The 23,756-nt window shown below is 41.0% G+C and overlaps 1 protein-coding gene across 1 annotated transcript in view; it reads left to right on the top strand.

The window, feature by feature from the left end:
- The window catches only part of LOC126184293 (Down syndrome cell adhesion molecule-like protein Dscam2), a 595,669-nt gene that overhangs the window by 170,740 nt on the left and 401,173 nt on the right, over window positions 1–23,756 (top strand). The window lies entirely within an intron of this gene.

The raw sequence follows: 23,756 nt of genomic DNA, 5'->3' as shown, positions 1-23,756 counted from the left end.
TTGCCGTAGTGGTAACACCGGTCCACGTCAGATCACTGAAGATAAGCGCTGTCGGGTTTGGCTAGCAGTTAGATGGGTCACAGTCCAGCTCTGCCGAGTGCTGTTGGCAAGCGGGCTACATTCGGTCCTCGTAGAAGCAGCGGTATCAGTCACGAAAACTGGAAAACTGACAACGGCCAGGAGAGCGGTGTGCTGACCACATACCCCTCTGTATCCGCATCCGGTGACGCCTACAGGCTGAAGATGACAAGGCGGCCGGTCGGTACCGTTGAGCTGTGTCTGTCTGTTTTTTTATATGGTTATGCACAGTCATTGTGCTAGCTGGACTGACTGTAGCTCTTTGGAATTCACGAGTGACTCATTCCGCTGGTTTCATACGAAATTTTACAGCTATCCTCAGCAATGCTCAACGGTCCCTGTCCAATGATTAGTTCACTTTCGAAATCAGTGAGCTTTCCTGTCCGTTACATTCTGCTGTTACTGCTACTCTACCATGATATTTTCATCCGATTCTTAAAATATAATGGAACTGTAGACTCGGCAGGATCATCGTTTTTCTCTTATCTACATGAAAGAAAGAGGAACGTATCAGGTCCTTGTCGATGGCATTTCAATAGGTACTCACAATTTGAAGTAATCAGATATGTCTACCAGAGGATCCTCTTTGGGCTCTCTGTCGTTTCTGTTATACACAAACGATATTACAGTCCCATTGTCAGAAGATGCAAATTTTGTACCTTTTGGAGGTCATGTAGTTGTAGGAATAAACCGTTGTAGCGGACCTCTTACGATAAAATCAGGTAACGAAATATTTGATAATATAAAGCAGGTGACTCTGCAAGCTTCCATTTGCATGAGTTAGGAACGTTTCATGGGGAAAGTCTATTGTTCAAGGATATTGGTGTTTTGACAATATATTTCCTTAATGCCCTTTATTATTACCAATATTTCTGTTCTTTTTTTGTGTTTTTAATATCGAAAGGCGTGAATTTAACACCTGTACCAAAAGTAACCTATACAAAAACTTCAAGATACATGGGCACATAAACATTCAACAACATACCAGAGTATCGTAAATGGCTTGTAGGTAATATAGTGGAAGTTTGTACTTTCGTTGTACCACTCCTACTTCATTGAGGAGAAACTTCACAGGAACTCTTGAAACTAATATTTTAGATTACTTAAAATTAAAATAAGCGCTATAATACAATAATATGTCATAACATTAAGCCATTTAATAGTATTTCACCTAAATAAAATGCACATCTTCGACTTCTCTCCACGTCCCAGACACATTTTTACGCAGAATCCACGGACTACGACAATGTAATGTTACATATAGCTATAACTTGGTGTACAGAACTCGGACTGGCATGTAAAAATTGAGTCATCACCCAATTCGTCCGATTGTGAACAGTATTAGCAGTGCGTAGCATGAATTAGCTAGGGCCGGCCGAAGTGGCCGTGCGGTTCTAGGCGCTGCAGTCTGGAACCGCGAGACCGCTACGGTCGCAGGTTCAAATCCTGCCTCGGGCATGGATGTGTGTGATGTCCTTAGGTTAGTTAGGTTTAACTAGTTCTAAGTTCTAGGGGACTAATGACCTCAGAAGTTGAGTCCCATAGTGCTCAGAGCCATTTGAACCAATTAGCTAGGTTGCTTCGCGGAAAGATTAAAAACTCATACGTCTTCCAAAATAATTATTCAAGAGCAAAGAGTGAGATCTTGGTGAATAAAATTAAAAACTTAAAATGTAACCAAAAGACAAAACTAATATCGTTTGATATTACTAATTTGTAAACTAATATATCAGTCCAAATATCTGTAGAAATCGTGGAGAAAATCCTGCGTCTCTTCAAAAAAGATATAACAGAGGAACAAATTACGGTCTTGGTACAGTTACTAGAAGTGGTAGTTAAATACAACGATTTCGAATCAGCAACCAGAAGGTCTTGCAATGGGTAATACGTTAGCGGGCCTTCTAGCAGACATTTTTATAAATTCGATACAAGAAATATTTTTCAGATGTTATGCTGCAACAGAATTAGGTATTCATTCCTACTCTAGTTACGTAGATAATATCTTGATTATATGCAGTGGAACTAATGAAGGAGTTAACCAACTATTTTAAATATTTCATGAGAAAACAAGTTCACTTGCGAGTTAAAAAATGGAAAACGAGATTTAAATTATTTGGATCTAAATTTAGCCATAGCAGATGATAGCTTGGTGAGGCAACGAATACTGATCGGAATGTGCCTTCAGATTCAACACATCCTCAGTCACACAAGACAGCTACCTTTCATTCAGCTATTCATCGCGCTATAGTCACGCCACTATAACCAGTTAAACAAAAAAAAGAAATTAATATATTTAAAACAGTGGCTTTCATAACGGTTACGAACCCTCATTAGTGAAAAAATTTTCAAAGCTGAGACCACTAAAAGTAATCACTACTCTAGGAAACGTTCTGAAAGAGGATATTGGTAAAGAAAAATGTATTTCACTACATTACACAGGTAACGTATCATGTAGGATTCATCGTCTGTTCCTTAAAAACATGGCTGCAAGATTATTTACTCCACTAATAACAGTTTATAAAAAATTTAATCCATAATTTGAAAACAACAAATGGCCCTTTATGTAGTTCAGGAGTTTACAAAATCACTTGCGATAGTTTCTCGGTGTTTTATACCTGACAAATCGGTAGAGATTTTAACAAAAGATATAAGGAACACTTTCTAGGGAAGAAAGGCACTAGTGTTGATAATTCTACTTTCGCAGAGCCTTTATTAACATCGGGACGCAATCCAAAAATAGTAGAGGAAATGACCAACCTACATAGAGAGAAGAAAGGGTGGAAACTTGATGTCTTAGAGAAACTTGAGATTTTTAGACATATAGTCAGTAAAGATGGCCTCATCTTAAGTGAACAGCTGTAGTTAAGAAGCAAATGCTTCTTTAACGCCTTTAAGCCACTGTTCGCAACTTCATGGTGCGTTGGTTTTGGTTTCCATTCTTTTCCGTTTCGGAACCGTTGTTTCTCCCGTTCCTCTACGTACTCAGTACTCGCTTACAGTTTGTACCCCAGAAGGTATTGCATACCACATTCTGTTTTGTGAAGTTTATGTAAAACATGTTTCTCCCCTTTTTGTAATTAATCATTTTACTTATTTTGCTACTTTTTGTTGTAGTCATTTTTATAAAAATTATTTTTACTCCTTTTGTATTTTTTGTAAATCCTGTTTTTTATACTACAAACAATTATTTTGTTTAAAAAGTCTAAATATTTATCACATGGGTGTGTTACTGTAACAGTTACGTATTTTATACAGGTGAGCGTTTATCACGCTACTAGCGCTCAGTAGCACGCCCCACACCATATTTATTTGGCATTGTAGCTAGTTGTCAAATGTTCAGTCTAATGTCTGCTCTTTTAACAAGCTGTACCTTTTGTAACAATTTTTGCTGTTCCCATGGAGGATTTTATTTCATCTTTTCTGCTGTTTGACTTGAGCTCCTTAGCTCATCATGTATATTCACAAATTTAACGTCATGTAATTTATGTAAGTACCAGTTTTATTCCATGATCTCCTGTTCAATGTGGCCAAGTATTAAGTAGTTTAGACGTTTATTTTATAATATGGTAAAACATTATAGATGTCCATCTGAGGAAGACGCCCGTAATGGTATCGAAACCTGGTTAAGGTTTTTACGTTAGATTTATGCAACCTTTTGGCTGTAAACTTTACACAATGAAAATTTATTTACGTTTGCTGCTGTCAGCCATGTTTAAAACTGTAATTTGTTTGTGACACATATGATCCTAAGGCATATTTGTTGAATTATAAGTGGTATCTCCGCATCCTTCTTCTGTAACCGTCTTTCGTGCTATAAATGAACGTTCGCTAAATTATTGTTTAATTTTAGATTTTCTTTTCTCTTTTCCATTTAACAGAGTTAAAAAAGGAGAACTTGCTTTTTCACTCGAATCTCCAAAACATTTATTCCTATTTATATTATCACATAGTGATGACACAGGTTTGTTAATATCTCATTATTACGTTCCTTGCAGTAACGCCGCCGGGCTTTCCGTGTCATTTCAAATAGTTCAAATGGCTCTGAGCACTATGGGACTTAACTTCTAAGGTCATCAGTCCCCTAGAACTTATAACTACTTAAACCTAACTAACCTAAGGACATCACACACATCCATGCCCGAGGCAGGATTCGAACCTGCAACCGTAGCGGTCGCGCGGTTCCAGACTGCACCGCCTAGGACCGCTCGGCCACCCCGGCCGGCCGTGTCATTTCGAACGTAATGAATTAAGGAGCAATTATGCTTCGTTTTTCTCTGCCACAAAATTCATTGATATATCTTGAATATCAATGATAATATATATGACAACACGTATGAAGGGAAGCAGTTCAGTGTCGTTCGATTCATTCTCAGCTGTATTCACGGGTGTAATGCAGTTTCTATGGCGCCGCATGTGTTGTGTTGTATTTGTCTTACATCGCAAGCGACAGAAGAGAAAATTCGGGAACCGTTGTTCAGTACAAATGTTTTCATCATGTGGTACGTTGCCTATGTTAACTTACAGTATGTCGCCTGTTGGCTTTCACTTGATGATGTAAATGAGTATAAGGAAAACATCCACGAGGAGGCATTTCCAGCAGGGGAAGCGATTGCTAAAACTAAATTTTCGAAAAAATACAAAGTGAAACATGTGGATGTTTTCGAAAACTTAAATCCACATTTAGTTACCAATAGCAGATGTCAGTACGAAACACTGTCAAGCAGTGATGACAATTTTCCGCCGTGAACCCGTTGATCTGTATGTTCCGTAACTTTGGCCGCATCGTAGGAAGACCGTTGGCTAGCAGTTAATTTCTAGTCCGGGTGTCTGGTGGTAGAACATGTGATTACGGGTGGGAAGGCCCAGGTCCGATCCTTCGATAGGGCGGAGATTTACTTCGCCGTAATTTCCTCCGGGCGACTCCTGGCCCCCACACTGTCTATTGTCCATGTCAGACCAGGAGATACAGGCTTGTCAAGACGGAGTTCCGTTCGATACCAGTAAAGAAGGAAATAGAGTTCCTCGCTTTGGTGTTATTTGAGAACAAAAGTATTCATTATACAGGTGTAATGATTTTCGGGTTAGATAGAATTTGGAAAATAGATTTTGCGTCCATTACTCGGATTTTACTTCAGAAAAAGATTGTCGATTTCATAGTAAAGAATGTAGAGTCTAACATAATAAAAAATGCAAATCAATTTTCAGCGTCCTACAGTTCGAGGTGCGTGTTAAACATAGCGCCTTAGAAACACCCATTTAATGTCTCTGATGTACCCACGATAATGTAGGGCGATGAAGTGTGGTTCTCAGTCGCGCGCTTCTCCATTCCGTCCTCTAAAAAAAGTTGTAATCAGTGTTGTATATGTCTTCTAAATTTAACATACCCGAATGGACATCCTTCGCTACTAGCGGTTTGTTAACAGTCCGGTGCTTAATGTCAGAGGACCTGAGCAATGTGATTCTCAAAGTTTCTCCCGCGAACAGAATGTTCCAAAAGTTTCCGGGTATGCAACCGGGACATCATTAAGCAGTTAATAAAAAATTGGTCAAATGGCTCTGAGCACTATAGGACTTAACATCTGAGGTCATCAGTCCATTAGAACTTAGAACTACTTAAACCTAACTAACCTAAGGACATCACACACATCCATGCCCGAGGCAGGATTCAATCCTGCGACCGTAGTTCTATGGGACTGATGACCTCAGAAGTTAAGTCCCATAGTGCTCAGAGCCATTTGAACCATTTGAACTGTGGGACACATCTCACAGGAACACCAGGTAACGTGTACCAGTCAGACGGGGAGGTAGCAAATAAGGTCGTATGAGATGATCTTGGGCAATGCCTGCTCATACGTTGACAGAAAATCGTTGCTGGCGGCCACCGATGTAGGTAGCGTGGGGATTCTTCTCACTCCACTCCAGACGTGGCTTTTACAGCTGTTGAAAGCATCAGCACAGGTGAATGAGGCCTCATCTCTGAACAATACAAAGTGTAAGAAGCTCCGCGCTACAGCACTGCGGTGGATAATCCTCTGACAAAAGTGAACGCGGGGCCCAAAATCCATTGGTTCCAGTGCTTGCACACTTTCTTTATGATAGGGGTGTAATACCTGTTACACCAGTACTCTCCACATTGTATCCCCAAAAGCGGGTGTTTTACGGGAAAGTTGACTGGTGCATATTGCTGGGTGCCCGGCGACACGACCCAACACATCTCCTCAAAGTCTAGTATTCGGACGTGTCTGTGGCGGGAATCTTGGCCGGCTCTTTGTGCCGTGAACGACCCCGTCCCTCAAAAGTTGGTGTCGTCGGAGATAAACTTCTGACATTTAGGATGACGCCTATTGGGAAAGCGTTCTCTGTATATTTGTGCTGCTTGACGGGCACTACATCCTAGCACATCATACATTAAATGCATGTCTGTCAAATTTCGTGACGAGTAACATTCCACTGTTGACTACACGTCATGTACTGTACATAGTAACACACCTCACCAGGGACACATCAGAAGCTGTCTGACGCAATGGACAACTGACCCCAGAGATAGTGGTGTGTTTGCGGAACAGGTCAATGCGCCGGTGCGATGCACGCGGTCTTCACATGACACACGTGCTATGAGCTAAATTGTGTACAGTATATCTTTTTTTTTTTTTTTTTTTTTTTTTTTTTTTTTTGGCCGGGAGTGCACGCTGTTTATCACCTGCTGCCTGTTCCAGTGTACAACAGACATCCGAGATCTTTTCGAGAATGAGGGAAAACTGCATGCACTTTGCAATATGTGCACTAAGACGGACAGTCGTCGCTTCGAACAGTTACAACGAGTTACAACGAGGGTACGCTGTATATATCCATGACATTATAAATACGCATTTCCGACCATTGCTTCCCTGTCTCAGTATAATCGATTGTGGACACACTGTCACTTTAGAATCGATGTGACATAAGTAGTAGTAGTAGTAGTAGTAGTACGGCAGTGAGAGTGCTCACTCAAATTTGGAGTGAAAAGTTCTCAGCTAAGTCTTAGATAAAAAGTGAAAGGAGATCACGGGTGGTTTGATGCGTCAATCTCAAGACCATCAGTTAGCCACATGAGGTCACTAATTAGCCCATCCACGCACACAGCTAACGGCTTTCCCTTTCCACACAGACAGTTAAGTCCAGCTATTTTTCAATCATGGGGGCCTGGGTTTAAGTCCTGCGGTTGATATTTTTTCAATTTTTGATAATTTTCTAGCAATTATGGGGAAAATCCAAGAAGACAGAAAGCTTAGGTTAAAAAGGTTGAATTAAGATTCCAGTGGGAATATACATCTAGCAGGTCCTGGTCTAAATCTACGTGAGCATTTTAGGTATTTCAACCCTTGCATAAGCACCTGTTAGGATTAAGTTTCAGGTCACTGATTGGAGTTTTGATGTTGTTTTTTTACAAATTTTGTTGCTTTTTACACTTATCTATTTCACATGTGTCTTTTTGCTTCTAGTTATTTACACTGCGTTCCTGGTTCTTAAAGTTGTCAAATCGCAGTGCAACTCAAGCGCCAGATGTTGTGTGTCAGCATGTAGAGCGCGTCTCTCGTAGTCAAACAGGGCTCGACATTGAACAACTGCAGCGCTAGACGCGGAGGGTAGTCGAGCGACGGGCAGTTGAGTGGAACGCAACACCTGCCAGTAACAGAGCCGGCCGCCGCCTCTTGTTCTACTCGTCTCAGGGAAATGGGAATTCGAAGAAAAAATGTACATACTTCAGTTTCCCTTTACAGTCAACTCATGTGTTCTTTGGAATGTCCTTCACTTTTATGGCAGGATTGAGAAAAAACAAATTTACACATATCCAACTGGACTGAGGTGTCCTTGTTTCATACAGTTGCAAAATCAGGGCTGGTTCTAGATCATTTTTCCGCATAAGCGACTCATCATTTGGTGCCCTCCCCCCACATCCCCTCTTTTCCCACCTACACTTTAACCCGTGTCGGTTTTCGCTACTGACTGTGATATGCACCGTATACAAATCTTGCCCTTGTACTCCCCTGACACCCCTCTCAGCTGCGCGACACAAGTGACTGCTTCTAATTGCCATACATCCTGTATAGACATCTTACAGTTGTGGCCCCTCTGGCGCATCTCTAAGCTTGGCGCCACAAGCGACCGCTTCTAATTGCCATACATCCTGTATAGAAATCTTACAGTTGTGGCCCTTCTGGCGCCTCACTTATCTTGGCGCGACAAGTGATCGCTTCTAACTGTCGTACATCCTGTATGGAAATCGTACAGTTGTGGCCCCTGTGGCGCCTCTCTGAGATTGGCGTCACAAGCGGCAACTTGTGGCGGCTGAGCCTTAAACAGCCCCTGTGCAAAAATATTGTGTGAAAAATGAATTCATGAACACGAACCGAGCGAGGTGGCGCAGTGGTTAGACACTGGACTCACATTCGGGAGGACGACGGTTCAATCCCGCGTCCGGCCATCCTGATTTAGGTTTTCCGTGATTTCCCTAAATCACTCCAGGCAAATGCTGGGATGGTTCCTCTGAAAGTGCACGGCCGACTTCCTTCCCCATCCTTCCCTAATCCGATGAGACCGATGACCTCGCTGTCTGGTCTCCTTCCCCAAACAACCCAACCCATGAACACGGATGGACAAGCGAAAATTTTTCTTTTGTGTGTGTGTGTGTGTTAGTAGTTCTCGTTTCAATTCAGTGGTTCAGTAGCAAATGCGAAACGTATGCATACATTTTGCAGATGATGCAAGCTTCTCAAAGTTCTGAATTCAAACAAGACAGCCTAGACTCGCACCATTTAAATGCAAACTTACGACACGTATTTCTATACAGGGTGTTTGGGAATTCCAGTTACAAACTTCTATATCTTGAAGAGGGGAGTTAGTACCTAACATTTTGAATAGGAACCCATGTCCGGAAACAGACCGTTTCCGTTTTACAATGCTTTCAGTTCAGATGCGTAATGCGTCCACGTCTACTTGGGGAAAGAGATAAGTCTTAGAGTTGCTCGTCCTGGTATGCAATAGGATAGACGGCATGAGATGTACTACGTCAGAAGGTCATCTGGTGTTGAGTCTTACGCAAAATTTAATTTTCGAGACTCTTGTAGAGACAGGGGAAGACCTGCTGGCAAGAGTTCTGGCCGCTGCACTAGAAAGTGATGAGGCACCATATGGGATAGAGAGTGTCTACCAGAACATGCTTCGTGGGTATAATGTCTGTAACAACGTTGGTGGTCGCCACATCGAGCCACTGTTGTACTTCATCAATACTGCTCTTTTTTGTTCAAATGGCTCTGAGCACTATGGGACTTTACATCTGAGGCAATCAGTCTCCTAGAACTTAGAACTACTTAAACCTAACTAACCACATTCATGCCCAAGGCAAGATTCGAACCTGCTACCAGAGTGATCGCGCGGTTCCAGACTGAAGCGCCTACAACCGCTCGGCCACACCGGCCGCCTCTTTTTTGTTTTGGAATTTTGTAAACACGTGATGCTTAAACACAAATGTGCTAAATGATAAATAGATGTTTCGTTATGTTACATAATAATTGAACTGCATCACACCTAATTCAGTTCCTCAAGCAGAAGCGAATGAACTAAAGATCTAAACTGGAATACAAAGGAAACAGTACATTTCAGTTCATGGGTTCCTATTCAAAATGTTATGTAGTCACTCCTCTCTACAAGTCCTAGAAGTTTGTAACAAGAATTTCCGAACACCCTGTATAAATTTTTTCTTCAAATCTCAGTAGCAGCTGCCATTAATATTTGTGTGACAGAATGTACGGGAGGCGTGGAAATAAATCTTCCGTAAGTAGAAATGGCTTAGGAAATGACACGAGAGCTGTTTGTATCTACCTCTTTAGTTCCCACACTTACAGATTACAGTAGTAGATATTTCCTGTTTAATACAGATTTTTTTTCCAGTATACGGAATGTTTGTCTCATCGCCCAGTGCATATACAATAAGGTGACATACGTCGTGGGATAGCGATATGCGGAGCTACAAATGACGATAGTATCGCATATTCAAGGTATAAAAGAACAGTGCACTGGTGGAGCTGTTATTTGTACTCACGTAATTTATGTGAAAATGTTTACGATACGATTATGGTTACACGACAGGAATTAACAGACTTTGACGCGGAATGGCAGTCGAAGATAGATGCGTGGGAAATTCAGTTTAGGAAATCGTTAGGGAATTCAATATTCCGCGACCAAAGTGTCAAGAGTGTGCCGAGAATAACAAATTTTAGGTATTACCTCTCACCATGGACAACGCAGTGGCCTGTGGCCTTCACTTTTGGAGTGTGGCGCAGACCCCATGAAGCCATGGACCCTAGTTGTCAATAAGGCACTGTGCAAGCTGGTGGTAGTTACATAATGGTGTGGGCTGCATTTACATGGATCCGTTACTCCAGTGAACCGATCATTGACTGTAAATCGTTATGCTGGGCTACTTGGAGGCCATTTGCAGTCATTCATGGACTTCATGTTCCCAAGCAACGATGGAATTTCTAACATTCTTGACGATTCAAGCGAATGATTTGTCAACCCAGATCGGCCGACGTGAATACCATCGAACATCCATGGGATACAATAGAGAGGTCAGTTCGTACACAAAATCCAGGCACCGGTAACACTTTCACAGTTATGGATGGCTATAGAGAGGGCATGGCTCAATATTTCTGCAGGGGAGTTGCGGCACTACGCCGGGCAAAGGGGGTCCGACACGATATTAGGAGGTTACCCATGACTTTTGTCACCTAAATGTAAATAGACAGTGTACGAAACTGCGGTTTCCTTGAATAAGCAACCGTGCTGAAAGTTTTACATCACATGTTTTCCACTTCTTTCACTCACTCTCGCTTATATCAATGAGCAGCTGCCGATGTATCGCGTGATCTCGTGATGGTAGAGCGGCGGGGTGGGTCGCACTCTCACTAACGTTAAACAATCTGAATAGGCTTCAGGTTGTCTGCCCCTTCACTCTGCGATGATAGATACTGGTTTAGCCGGCAAAAACAGCGTTGACGAAAAGTCAGCTAAGTACCTACCACGCAAAGTCCACATAACTCCAGTCCATGGGCAGCATCTGAAAGTTAGTTAAAGTACTGGGCGTTCGGGATTCTTGCATGACTCGTTTGAAAAATATCTAAAATTTCCAGTAAGCTGGTTTATTATCCTTAAAACATAGAAAATGGCTATCAAGTCCTTATTTAATATCCCGACACTAATCATGCAATGTTACCGACTGTCTCTGTAAGAAGTTCACACTCAAAAGCAGCCAGTAGATATTAAGTCCGACACGATATTTTAAACCTGCAGCGCAACTGTATTTACTGAAGTTTAAACAGGTCAGTAAGATACACTTAACGTTCCTCACCGTAAATCTATTCCTCTCATTTGTCCACTGTCACGATAGCAAACTGAAAACTCTTTCAACATTTGCATTGTGGGCAGGGAGTGAAAAGAAGTACTACGCTATATTAAGCGATTCTCTGAACTGTTCATTACACTGGCAAGATCTGAAAAACCTACACCATTTTTCATGTGCCATCAACTGATTCCATTGTTCACTGTCTGTTTCCACTCGACTGTATATGAACTATTTCATCAAATAAAAGGCTGTCATTTACTAGAATGCCCTTTCATTTAGCCACATTGAAGTATTTTCAACTACTGACCATTCTGGTGGTTCTGTGAGCATCATCCATGAGAATACAGAAAACTCAGCTATTCCCTGTAACCATGAGGATAAACAGTCTACTGAAGCATCATAAAACGTTGATACTGCTATGTCAAATTTCTTAACAGACTGATCATCACAATCATTCAGCAGTTTTTTTACACTTAGTGGTACAAAATGTTCATGTTTCCTTGAATTTAGACTTGTCAAAGCTTTATTTAAGACTGCTATTACTTCACATATGGAATTATTCCGTTTCTCAATTCTCAGAATGGATTGTTAGAAAACAATCATTTGTGAATGTACAAAAAGTAAATAACATTCATTTATAGGATCACTGAAAAAACTCTTTAAGATTGCAGGGCACTTTGAGTTAGACTGTGACAAAAAGTAAGATTTCAAAGGTTTATACATTTTCAAGATCCTTTCTATGGCTGGCAACAATGAAAACCACCTTGTTTTGGGAAAGGAAAGTAAAGTTTTGTAAGTGACACCAATAAATTCACAGAATTCAGTGAGTTCTGCAACACGAATAGAAAAAATATGAAAATGGTTGTACAACTTCATGACAATGCAGTCAATGTCAACAGGTAAAACATCACAAGCACTTTGAAGTGTGTTATGAACAACATGTGCTGGACAACCTATGCCAACAATGTTAGAGTTTTTTAATTTTTCTTTCAGATGTGTGAAAACATTATTACCCTCTTATTGTCTGCACCAAATGCAGCACACTTTGAGATGATACTGAATGACTGTATAACATGAGAAAGATAATTGGAAATTGTTTCGGACTTTTCGTTCTGCAATTCATCAAGATCAATCAATTTCGTCTGCAGTCCACCCTCACTTACAGAAAAATACTGAACTACCACAGGAAAAATTTTCTGATGCCCATGGTTGCTAGCATCAGTAGATATTGAAAAGTATTTTGCACTGTTTACAGCAGCTATTACCTGTTTCTGGGAATGCGGAGTTATAAAATTGTTGATAATTGCTTCACACTTTGTTCTTCCACACGAAACATTTTCTGCAATCTTAGAATCAGGAATTTTTTTGTTTAGTTGAACACTGCAGTCAATAGAACGATAGCTTTGGTGGTGTTTAACAACATGGAATGACAGGGTTCCTTCTGCTGCAGCTACGTTTTTCTGTTCCTGTGTATTTGAAGTTATAAAATATCTTGTCATTTTTTGCGAGGAACCTGCCGATCGAAGATTCTTCCTTTGTTTCGCTGATTCCATATGATGCTTGAGATCTGCAGCACCACCATGAGACACGGATACAGCACAGTTACATACGTTACATTTTGCTGAACAGACATTGTCTGTAGCAGTGAAGCAAGGAAATTTCCTCTGAAGCTCTTCCGAAAACTTTGATTTTCGTTTCGGAATCGCCACGACGTGCTAACACTTCAGGAAACTGATACTGAGTGCTGACAACAATGGCAAGCAAAAGCAAAGAAAATAAGAGTACGCAACAATTATAGTGCTTAAGCTGTACATTATCAGGGGGTACCAACGTACGGAATGTCAGTTTCAATTGATAGTTTCTAAAATCGACACTCAGAAAATATGTTAACCACTTTGTAAATGTCTGAAAATAATCCTTGAAAATCGGGACAAATTGCTTGTTTTTTTTAAAAAAAAAAGAACTCGGGACAAATTTTTGAGCCTCAAAAAATGGGACAATCCCGATTAATCGGGACGTATGGTCACCCTAGTTACATTACTATACACGATGTTTCTAAATCCGGTTACAAACTGCTACAGCGTGTGGTGATGACGGGTGGGAAATGATTTTGATAAGAAGCCGAGATGGTTACCCAGCAATTTCTGTGCCACAGGAACAAATGTGTAAAACAACGTATTTGTCTCTCCTGTGCCCCCATGAACCATGGACCTTCTCGGGGTGACTTGTGTGCCGTACCGTAGGTGCAACCACAACGGAGGGGTATCTTTGAGAGATCAGGCAAACGTGTAATTCCTATAGAGGGACAGCAGCCCTTTCCGTAGTTGCAGGGAAGCCAACAAGGCCTTGATGTGCTGATACTGTGAACGGCTGAAAGCAAGGGGAAAGTACAGCCACTATTTTCTCGAGGATATGCAGCTCTACTGCAGGGTTAAATGATGATGGCATCGGCTGGGGTAAAATATTCAGGAGGTAAAATAGTCCTCAGTACCGATCTCCTCGGAAGAACTATTCAGGAGGATGTGATCATCAGGGAAAACAAAACTGGTATTCTGCTGGTCGGAGAATGGAATGTTGGATCCATTAATCGGGTAGGTAGACTAGAAAACTTGGAAAGGGAATGGACAGGAGGAAGTTATATAAAGTGAGAATTAGTGAAGTTCGGTGGAAAGATGAGGTCATCTAGTCAGATGAATATAGGGTTATAAATACAAAATCAAATAGGTGAAATGTAGGAGAGTACGTCTGAATAAGAAAATAGGATTGCGGGGGAGCTAAAATGAGTAGTATAGCGAACGCATTATCATAACCCATTTGATGATTTGGAACAGAGCATAATTTAACTATCGCTAACACTTGGTTAAAGAATCATGAAACGGTGTTGTATGTGTGGAAAAGACCTGGACACCAGAACATTTCGTACTGATTATACACTGGAGAGCCAAAGAAACTGGTACACCTGCCTAATATCGTGTAGGGTCCCCGCGAGCACGGAGAAGTGCTGCAACACGACGTGGCATGGACTCGACTAATGTCTGAAGTAGTGCCGGAAAGAACTGACACTATGAATCCTGTAGGGCTGTCCATAAACCCGTAAGAGTACGACGTGGTGGAGATCTCTTCTGAACAGCATGTTGCAAAGCATCCCAGATATGCTCAGTAATGTTCGTGTCTAGAGAGTCTGGTGGCCAGACTCAGAAGAGTGTTCCAGGAGCCACTCTGTACCAGTTCTGGACGAGTGAGGTGTCGCATTGTCCTGCTGGAATTGCCCAAGTCTGTCGGAATGCGCAATGGACATGAATGGACGCTGGTGATGATACAGGATGCTTACATACGTGCCACGTGTCAGAGTCGTATCTAGACGTATCGGGGGTCCCATATCAGTCCAACTGTACACGCCCCACACCGTTACAAAGCCTCCACCAGCTTGAACAGCCCCTGCTGAGATGCAGAGTCCATGGATTCATGAGGTTGTCTCCATACCCGTAAACGTCCATCCGCTCGATACGATTTGAAACGAGACTCGTCCGACCAGGCAACATGTTTCCAGTCATCAGCAATCCAATGTCGATGTTGACGGGCCCAGGCGAAGGGTAAAGCTCTGTGTCGTGCCGTCATTAAGGGTACACGAATGGGCCCTCGACACCGAAAGCCCATATCGATGATGTTTCGTTGAATGGTTCACACGCTGACACTTGTTGGTCCAGCATTGAAATTTGCGGAAGGGTTGCACTTGTATCACGTTGAACGATTATCTTCAGTCGTCGTTGGTCCCGTTCTTGCAGAATCTTTTTCCGGCCGTAGCGATTTGGGTGATTTGCTGTTTTGCCGGATTCCTGATATTCGGGAAACGGTCGTGCGGGAAAATCCTAACTTCATCGCAACGTTGGAGATGCTATGTCCCATCGCTCGTGCACCGACTATAAAACCACGTTCAAACTCACTTAAATCTTGATAGCCTCCCATTGTAGCAACTGCGCCATATTCTGCCTGTTTGCATGTCTCTGTATTTGAATACGTGTGCGTATTCAAGTTTCTTTGGCGTTTCAGTGTATAATGATAAGACAAAGATTTTGAAGAAATCGTGAAAAGGTAGGAAATTAAGAGATGGGACCTGGATAAGTTGATAGAATCAGAGGTTGTTGAGAGTTTCAGGAGGAGCATTAGGCAACGATTGACTGAAACAGGGGAAGGGGATACAGTATAAGACGAGTGGGTAGCTTTGAGAGAAGAAATAGTGAAGACAGCAATAGAAATCGTCGAATGTCGCAGGAGATATTGTATATAGGAGAAAATATAAAATCGCAGCAAATGAAGCAGGCAAAAGGGAATATAAAAGCCTAAAAAAATGAGATTGACAGAAAATGCAAAAAGTTAAGCAGGAATGACTAGTGGGCATATGCAAGACCACAGAGGCATGTATAAACAGATGAAAGATAGATACTGTCTAAATCAAAATGAAAGAGGCCTTCGGAGAAAACAGAAGCAGGTATATGAATATCAACAGCTCACAAGGGAAACAAGTACCATCCAAAGAAGGGGAAACACAAAAATGGGAGAAGTATATAGAGGGGCTTGACAAGGGATGTGAACTTGAAGGTAGTATTATAGAAATGGAAGAAGACGTAGATGACAATGAGACAGGAGATATGATACTGCGAGAATTTGGTAGAGCGTGGAAAGGCTTAAGTTGAAACAAGGTCCCTGTTGCAGACGACATTCCATTTAAACTACTGACGTCCCTGAGAGAACCAGCCATGGAAAAACTATTCCCCTTGGTGTGCAAGATGTATGAGATAGGTGACATGCCCTCAGCCTTCAAGAAGAATGTAATAATTCCAGTTCCAAAGAAGGCTGGTGTTTATAGTTGTGAATATTACCGAACTGTCAGTTTAATAAGTAATGGATGCAAAATACTGCCATAAATCATTTACAGAAGAATAGAAAAACTGACAGAAGTCGACCTAGTGTAGGATCAGTTTGGGTTCCAGAGAAACGTAGGAACACACGAGACAATATTGACCCTACGACTTCTCTTACACGGGGGGTTAAGGAAAGGCAAACCTATATTCGTAACATTTGTAGACTTAGACAGAACTTGAGACAATGTTGACTGGAACACACTCTGAAATTCTGTGGGTAGCGAGGGTAAAGGTAGCAAGGGTAAAAAGAGGGAGCGAAAGGTTATGTACAACTTGTACAGAAAGTAGACAGCAGTTATAAGGGCGAAGAGCGTGAAAGTAAATCAGTCACTGGTTGAGAAGGGAATGAGGCAGGATTGTAGCTCTCCGGTACTATTCAGTCCGTACATTGAGCAAGCAATAAGAGAATTCAAAGAAAAAGTTGGAGTAGAAATTCAAGTTCAGATACAGGCCTCCAAAGATGACACTGCGAACACCATTTTGAAGATGCGAATTTCGGAAAAAAAATTTAAAATGCTGTAGCTCTGTAACAGTTTTAGACATTTTGTTAGATTTTTTCTTTATTTTAAAGATAATTGCTTTATGATTACAATGGTATCCTCCGTTTGGACGTATCTGAGAAAGTTCTTTTACTGTCGCCATTTGAATTTTTTTATAATTTACAGAAAGATTTTTTTCAAAAATGCCAGTCCAGAAAAGTTAGATTTTTTTCTGTTGATTAGTACCATGTAGCACTATATTCTTTGTAAAGGAGTGCTTCCACTTTTAAGTTGGACAGGTTATATTTTTAAAATATCACTTTTTTAACTTTCAAGGGTACCGTAATGTATCTCTTCACTGAAGTTGTTTCTTACTGATTCCTGCGTTACAATGTTTATTTCTATTGTGTTTGTTGCAGTTATTTCTTATCAGTTTCTTTGTTGCAGTTATTTCTTTTCGCTTTCATTGTTGCAGATATTTATTACACTTTGTTGTAGTTTCTTGTCAGTTTCTGTGTCGTGGTTGTTCATTGCAGGTTTCTGTACAATAGATGTTCAGTGTTAATTTGTTTACTTAAGAGGCTTCTAAGAAATCTGGGACCATCCAGTGAGTTCTGTGTTTTCGTGAAGAATTTGCCAGTTGACACCGTTGCATTGTCTTTTGTGAAAAGGAGTGTTTGAAATGTCTTCTGACTGAGGCCACAGGAAAGTGAACTATCCTATTTGCATATCCATAATAGAGTGATATACAAGACAAACAAAAAAACAGACTTTGTTCAAGTTGGGAATAAGTGTTCTCATTTGCAGACTGTTTCAAAGTGAAGATGTTTCCAGTGACGAATTTTTGTGTTCTAAGTGTTTTGACAGAATAACAATAATGATAGTATCTGAACAAGGTGAAGCCTCCCACGGTGCAGATGATGCAGATTTTGCATCAATAGAGGAAGAATTAAATACCCTGAATCACTCAGCTACAGAGGTAGGTGTTAGTCCTGTTAAGAAACCGTGGTCAGCGAAGTCGGGTCATAAGCGCTATGCATCAAGAAAGCGCAGAGAAATTACTAAAGCTATGGATGAATACACTACAGCAAAACTGACCACACTCTTCAAAGTAGAAATTTCATCTTCAGAAGAAGCTGAACAAAAGCACTCTTGCACCTCTGGCCATGAATTTTTCGCAAATATCAATTCAACTGTTGAATATTGTGCATCCTGCAGTGAAAAGGTGCAACTTTTAACTATTATTCCAGAGACATTTTCAAAGAAAACAATTCGTAACCACGTTCCATCAGTATCAAAGTACATGGTAGACAAATCAAGAAATGTGAGGTCTGTAAAAGGAGTCTTTGGAAGACCAGATCCCTATTATGCTCATCCTGTAGAAGCGGCTCAGGTTCAAGTAGTGCAATCATTTTATCTGGAAGATAAATGGGACTGTTCTCGACAGAGTGCCAACAAAAAAGACACTATAACTGTAACAGTTGAAGATCAAAAAGTTTTGAAAGTGGAGAGGTACATGACTCGCAGTATTAAAGAAACTTTTGCAATTTATAAGAGCAACCATAGAACTTCACATATCGGAAGATCAAAATTTTATGCACTACGACCTGAGTGGGTAGTTCCACACCCACCTAGAGATGTCTGTTTATGTGTGCACTGCGCGAATTTTGAACTTTTTGTGCTAACTTTGAAGAACTTACTGGAGCACGTGACATATGACACCTTGGTCGGGCCTGTGAAGTCATTAGTAGTCTGTGACGTAAAACGAGAGACTTGTTTGTTTCAAGAATGTGGCGACTGCCCTGGAAAGGGGGAACTGTCTCTACAGACACTTGGCCTGGAAGACGTAGCAGATAACTCTGCAGAAATTACATATGCGACATTGGTGGAAAATAAACTAATTAAGAAAACTATTGCCTTTTACAGTTTCATTAATGAACTTGGTAAATGGTCAGTGAAAGCAGTAACACACTAGCATCTGAAGAAATTGCAGCAACAACACATTGCAGAAGTGAAAGGGTGTGTACAGGCTGGAGAACTATGTTTAGTGCTTCAATGTGATTTTGCTGAGAACTGGTCTCCAACAAGAAGTACAAGGGTATCATTGGAGTAATGACCGGATTTCAATTTTTACAGGAGTGACGTATTTTCAAAACAAGACTTCAAGTGTTGCAGTTATAAGTGATGACACAGGACATGACTCAGCACATGCTTTGCTAGCAATGCGCAAAATTCTTCAACTGCAAACAGGGGCAAAGAAGATCTTCATTATTTCTGATTGTGCTCCTAGTCATTTTAAAAATCGTTAACAGATGTTTGAATTGAGTAAGTCGCTTCTGCCAACTGAATTGGTATACAGTGCTACTGGTTACGGGAAGGGGCCTTGTGATAATGTAGGGGGCGTGCTGAGCCACCACGCTACAAAACATAATCTTTCCAGACCAAATACAGCTGCGATTCAGAATGCTGAGTATTTTACGAGAGTCGTGAAATCTTACACATCCACAGCCCTCATTCTTTGGTCGAAAGAGGAAATCGAAGAACTCCGTGAGCAACAAAAAGAAGAATGGTCGAGACAAACGACTCCTGTGAAAGGAATTCAGAAGACACATTTCTGGACTCGAAGTGATGGGCGAACTCATATTGCACGCACTTTAAAGAGCAAGAAAGAAGAAATTTCGTTCGTTCGGCCAACACCTCAGAAACAGCGGGATAATATTCATATTCACAACCTGGGAAGGAGGATGTTTGTTGCGTGTGTGTATGATTGTGATTGGTGGATTGCAGAGATTATAGACACCAGTTATGAGTTAAACGAAATTGTAGTGAACTTCATGCTACCACATGGATCAGCTGCTGAAAATAGGTTTCCAGCTGGACAGCAACAACGGCATCAGGGCTCACTTCCTGTTCACAATGTTTTGTAGATTGTTAAGTGCTACAGGTCCTGTTGGTTCAACAGGAAGGCATCACTCTATATCAAAGGAAGATACTGAAGCCGTGGAACACATTTTTGGTTCATTGACTGTCTAATTTCAGTACAAAACAGAGTGCACAGAAGTTGCATAAATTGAAACCTTTGGACCTTTCACATAAAGTTTGGAACCATTTGAAATGCTTGAAAAATGAGTTTCTTACTCTTCTTTGAAAACTAAAATTATGTTAAATAAGGCTAGGTTTTGATTTTTATGAGTCTGTTATATGATAGTATGAGAATAACACAGGTTTTATGTATGGCAAAAATTTCAGTTGTTAATAAAACCTGTTCAACCTAAAGGTGGAAGCTCTCCCTTTCAGGGAAAGTAGAATGTACTAATCAACAGAAAAAATCAAAATTTTATGGTTTGGAATTTTTGAAAATTTTTTTTCCATAAATTATAAAGTAAGTTCAGAACGCTATAGAAAAAGAACTTTGTCAGATAAGACCAAATGGAGGATTTCTGCGTAATCATAAAGCAATTCTCTTTCAAATAAAAAAAAAACAAATAAATATCTAAAACTGTTCCAAAGATACAGCATTTTAAATTTTTTCCGAAATTCGCATCTTCAAAATGGTATGCGCAATGTCGTCTTTGGAGGGCTGTATCTCGGAGCAGAGATTTTTTTGGAGACAACAAAAAAATACGTGTTCCTTACTTATTCCTTCATTTTAACATATGCTAAATTCAATAACATCCGAGACTATGAAGGTAAGATTTTTTCTTAGCTTGCCTGAATTAATATGAACTATGCCTTTTCATCTTCCACTCAATATACGTGGGACAGTGGAACACACTGTTGTACACGTTTGATCCTGCAACATGGAAACGGGTAACATCTGGCGTCCTCTGCACATTTAAGAGTTTCGCCAAAGAATTTAGAAAGACAATAGAAAAAAAGGCTGACGGAAGATTAAGGTTTAAGTCCCGTCAACGGCAAGGTCATTAGAGACGAAGCACAAGCTTGGATATGATAAGGCTAGAGAAGGAAGTCAAACTTTGTGTTCTGCGTTACGGTAGGTCTTGTCATGGGGGAAGCCTCGTCAGAGAGGTCCACCGCATGAGCGTCTAGGGAAGTGATTCCAGTAGTGGTTTCCCGTTGCCTTCCACTAATGATGATGACATGATAATGGGGACAACACAACACCCAGTCACTGATCGGAGAAAATCTCCGTCCCGGGAGGACGAAGAAAGTCAGCTGTATCCTTAAAGGAACAAGCTCGTCCTATAGCATCAACGATTTGGGGAAACCGCAGAAAACCTAAAACTGGGTGGCGGGACGGGAGTTTCCGACTCATTCGTCCCGAATGTGAATCCAGCGCCTTAATCGATGCGACCCCTGCTTGAGCGAATTTAGGAGCACCCTATTGATGAGATTGTCGGGACACATAGCCAATAGAGATTTCCATAGAAAATTACGGAACAATGGCGTATTATCCGTAACGGAAGGACGAGTGAAACACAACAGAGTGATCTCTTGAATGATGTAGAAATACAGTACCGATAACAAAATTGGCAAATGTTGCTATTTTCACATCTCGCGAGACACTGTATTGGAATAAATGAAATACGTCTCTGACTACTAAACAACACGGAAATGTGACGAGATATAGCAGCTTATCTGTGACTCTGTAAATGAAAGAACTCGAGTCTTCAAGCAGATAGAAAGTAGTCGAAACTGATCCTAGCCTATACAAATGGCAAGGGCTTAGCTGGAAGGATTTAGCTTATAGCATCAGTGCGAATTCTCTGCCTATTTAACTAACTCTAAGAACGCACATGTACACCGTACCGTTGTATAATGAGATTCAGATCTTGTTTCACTAAAGAACGCCATTACAAAGAAACACAGTTCTCCTACCAAAGTAGCCGTTGATTTTACTGCACGCTAGAGAATATCTTCGGTTCTCGTAAAAAAAGTCATAATTAATTATTGAAAAATCCCTCCATAGATAGTCCTTGAATCCTCTGTTTCAATGTACTCTTCGAGCTAATGTTAATACTGCTGTATGTCTTTGATCACGGAACAGGGTTACTAATGTGCCTACCGGACTGCTGTACGAGGTGTGGCTCTAAAATAATGGGACTGTTGCTGTAAAACATTTTATTTCATAAACATACATATTTGGTTATTCCCATTCTCAACAAGCCCCCTCCTCTATCCCTTTAACGCTCCATGCGAATTTTCCATTGATGGAAACTTCACTCGTTGATGACGCGTGCCACTTTTTTTTTTCACTGCTTCAACGGACTGAAATCTTGTTCCTTTTAGTGCAGATTTGGCTTTGGGTTCGTTGGGTTGTTTGGGGGAAGAGGCCAAACAGCGAGGTCATCGGTTTCATCGAATTAGGGAAGGACGGGGAAGGAAGTCGGCCGTGCCCTTTCAAAGGAACCATCCCGGCATTTGTCTGGAGCGATTTAGGGAAATCACGGAAAACCTAAATCAGGATGGCCGGACGCGGGATTCAACCGTCGTCCTGCCGAATGCGAGATTTGGCTTTGGAGAACTGATAAAAGTCACATGGTTCGAGGTCAGCCGAGTAAAGTGGGTGGTCTAATAAGAGGATGCTGTACTGCGTTAGAAAACTCTTAAAAAAGACAATGCGGTATGTGCCGGTGCATTGTCTTGATAGAGAACTCATGACTAGATTTTTCCACAATTCGGTTTTTTTTATTATTTTCTCATGTAGTTGAGCAAGAACCTCTGGATAATAATGTTGATTAGTAGTTTGATCTTCAAGCACACAATGAAGATATACAGTTCAATGCATTGCGAAAGCTGGGCCCTTCCAATACATGGATTGGCGCTTTGCTTCTGAATCATAATTGGGAAACATAGATTTGTCACATGTGATCAGACTTTCTAAGAAATTAGGATCATTTTCAATGGTATTGAAAGTGTCAGTCCAAACAATTTCACAAGTTTCTTTTTGATCGACTGCGAGAATTTTCGTCAGTAGTTTCGCACACACTTTTCTCATGTTACAATGAATATGCAAAATTTGGCTTCCGCATTCTTTGGCGATTCCTACAGTTTCAGCAATCTATCGAACACTCAATTACCAACATTTTCGATATTTTCATACGATTTTGCTGTCGAAGGGCGTACCGGGCGGAAGTCATCTTCAACTTGTTCTCGGCCATCTTGGAAACAGCTGAACCACTCAAAACCGCATGTGTGATAAATAGTCTTCGCCATACACATTTTTTAGTAAAAGATAGGTTTCAGTAGCAGTTTTTCCAAGTTTCATATGAAACTTAACAACAATCTGTTGCCCTGTTTTTACACTCATCATGTTTCCTGCATAACAAAATAACAAAATAACGAAGGCCACGGCCACACTGATTTGTCTGCAAACACCAGAGATCCCACTTTCGACTGAGAAGGCATCATGCTCCACAGCTATTGGTCGCTCAACTTTGGCTCATGTGTACTTACTCTGTAAGAGCATCAGTACTGTTATTTTACAGCCACACTTCATATTATATGTCTCAAATGAAAAGATCGTTTCTATCAAATTTATTTACTCAAGAAATGACCACATTATATTTCTTTTTTCTTCTTCTTAAACTGTTTCCTCTTTCATTGACCGACACTTCCTGCACAACTTCCTACTCCTCAGAGTGGCATTAGGAGTAATGCGTACTGCTCTTGCCTTCTTCCGTAAAACGGGATTTACAGTATGAACGAACACCATGTGGCCAAAGGATGTCGATTACTACAACGCTTCAACGCGCGCGTGAGGTAATACGGTGCGATGTGTAGACATCAGAGTAAGTCGGCGGTCAAAACTGTGAGTGTGTGAATAGGCCTCCACTGTAGAGTCCTGCAAGATCAGGCATTTCGTTGTTGCAGGAGAGGCAGAAAAGTCACTGGCAGAGCTACTTCTCGAGAAACAATAACATTGGGTTTCAT

The sequence above is a fragment of the Schistocerca cancellata genome, chromosome 4, assembly GCF_023864275.1.
Source record: "Schistocerca cancellata isolate TAMUIC-IGC-003103 chromosome 4, iqSchCanc2.1, whole genome shotgun sequence".
Lineage (NCBI taxonomy): Eukaryota > Metazoa > Arthropoda > Insecta > Orthoptera > Acrididae > Schistocerca > Schistocerca cancellata.
This window is presented reverse-complemented; position numbering and strand designations above follow the sequence as displayed.